This window comes from Mandrillus leucophaeus, unplaced genomic scaffold (assembly GCF_000951045.1).
Source record: "Mandrillus leucophaeus isolate KB7577 unplaced genomic scaffold, Mleu.le_1.0 Scaffold656, whole genome shotgun sequence".
In the NCBI taxonomy this organism is placed as follows: domain Eukaryota; kingdom Metazoa; phylum Chordata; class Mammalia; order Primates; family Cercopithecidae; genus Mandrillus; species Mandrillus leucophaeus.
In genome coordinates, this window is record NW_012107097.1 from 1,064,345 (window position 1) to 1,066,857 (window position 2,513).

The 2,513-nt window shown below is 39.8% G+C and overlaps 1 protein-coding gene across 1 annotated transcript in view; it reads right to left on the reverse strand.

Annotated features, from left to right (window-relative positions):
* Positions 1-2,513, reverse strand: part of CHEK1 (checkpoint kinase 1) — a 57,908-nt gene that overhangs the window by 4,906 nt on the left and 50,489 nt on the right. The window lies entirely within an intron of this gene.

Genomic DNA, 2,513 nt, shown 5'->3' on the forward strand with positions numbered 1-2,513 from the left:
ATCTCTATGACCTTTGAGAGAGAAGTTTCAGCATAGTAGGGTCATGATTCCGGGTGTGAGGGGCCAAGGTGAAGGGATAGGCAGACTCTGGGAAGGCTGTAGTGAAAGGAAGGATAGTGCTAGGAGAGTAGCACAATTAAGAGAAAGTATTTTAAATTTGTATCCTTGTAAACCAAAAGGAGTCCATTGAAAGAGACTGATAAGAAAGGAGTGGGCAACTGACGGGGGGCAAGGTCCCAGAGGAAGCAAAGAGAAGAGGAGAAGGGATAATGTACAAGTGGAGGTCTTGGCCATCCTGCATGGAGACACTGAGCATCACAGATAAAGGCTAAGGTTGGAAGACAAAGAGGACAGTTTTCTGCTCACTAGTCTGTCTCTGTTCCTTTCAGGTGGAAAACTCCAATTCATGGTTCAAGGGTGTGAGAACATGTGCCCATCTATGAACCTCTTCTCCCATGGAACCAGGATGCAAATTATATGCTGTCGGAATCAATCTTTCTGTAATAAGATCTAGAAGCCTGGGCCTTTGCTTGTTTTGACTCAGGCAGTAAAAAGTCTCTATCATTCTGTTTGGCTCATTTTATATTTAGTTCCTTCCCCAGTCAACAACTGACCACGTCTGCCTCTGCCTGAGCATTAGGATGCTCAAACATCCTATCTTTCTTCTTCTTTTCATACTTTTATCCATTCTTCTCTGTCCTATCTTCCCTGCTCCAACTCTATCTCTCAATATTCCTGATTTTTTTTTTCAATAAACTTCACATCGTTAAAGCACACAGGCTCAAGATAGACTTTTTTTTCTCCATTAATCTAGTAGTAGGGTCAACATGCAGCTTCCTTCCACGCTGACACTAAAGTGGGTGCATTTTGTAAGCATTCTATATTTATGAAAGTAAAGGAGTCTCCAAGGACAGAGACAACAAAGAGGAATGCAAAGTAGGTATTAATCTTTTACAGGGTGTAAACAACGTTGCAGGTACTTCTGACATCCCTACTTTTCTATCCCTACACACTCTTCCATTTATTATGGCATACAAAAACTCAACACTTCTCTGGCTCTTGAGAGTTTCCAGTCTTCAGTAGTCCACTACTAACGTAGTAATAGTACAATGATTCCTTATTTGCTATATATTATAGCAGTTCATAATGCTTAAATAATTTTTTTCACACACAATGTTACTGAATCATCTATTCAGGACAGGAAGGCAAGTGGAAATACTAAACCGTCCCTCACTCATATAAGTGTTATGTTCTTCAAGGTGTTTTCACATACATGGTCTCATCTGATCCTCAGGAAAGAGCCCAAAGGGGTAGACAGCAAAGATGGCATCATCCTTTTTTACAAATAAGGGAATGTGACACAGAGATGTTTCCTTTATTCATACTCCCTGTTGTTCCAAATTTACCAAGGTTACAGAGTTAGAAAGAGTTATAGGCAGATTCCACAACCAAATCTGCATGACCTAAATCTAAGCCGTCTCCACCACAATGAAAGTAGCCAGAATGGTTCTAAGAACTCTTAGAACAGTACAACAAGAAGTCAAGTCAATTTTACCATATATAAAATTTAAAATTTTAACATATATACACATCATGACCCCTTCCCAAAAATATACTGGTAACAAGCTCTTCACTGGCAATAATGGTAAACTGGAAGAAAATGGAACATCTTCAAACTTCCGAATGAAAATTATTTTGAACTTATACCCATATCCCTAGATAAAACAGTATAGAAAAATAAAATCCCCAAACCAGGAACTAAAATCCCAAATGAATTTTCAACTTGGCCAGAAGGGAAATGAAAGCTTGCCAACATCGTCAACACTAATTTCTCTTCCTTTGAAGGGAGAAGATAATAGTCTATTAGGTATAGGTGATGAGAGAAAAATGTAAGTTCAAACATGTTGTTAAAATTTAAGGAGCCAGGCATGATGGCTCACATCTGTAATCCCAGTGCTTTGGGAGGGTGAGGCAGAAAATCATTTGAGATCAGCTTGGGCAACACAGCAAGACCCCATCTCTATAAAAAGTTTAAAAATTAGCTGAGTATGATGGTTCATGTCTATAGGCCTACCTACTTGGGAGGCTGAGGTGGGATAATCACTTGAGCCCAGGAGTTCAACTACAGCCTGGGCAACACAGTGAGACTCATCTTAAAAAAAATTTAAGGGTAGGAAAATTCTGGCTTCCATTTATAGTGGAATAATTTGAAGTAACCCTCTCACAGATAACAATTATAAGTTCTGGACAAAACATAAAAAAATGATTTGAAAGCTCCTCCAAACCACTAAAAAGAGAAGATGTGTGAGCTTATGCTTGAGGTTACTTCTCAATCCATGCATCACAGGCTGGCAAAAAGCCACTGGTTTGAGGTTTCAGAGAACATAGGTTGGGGCTAGCAGAGCAGCTGCAAAATTAGGGGGTACTCCCGAAAAGAAGACAGCCACAGAGAAGCCTCTAAATGTGAGGATAACCTCTGACCAAATTCTTGTCTGGTCACTGACTCCAAGAGG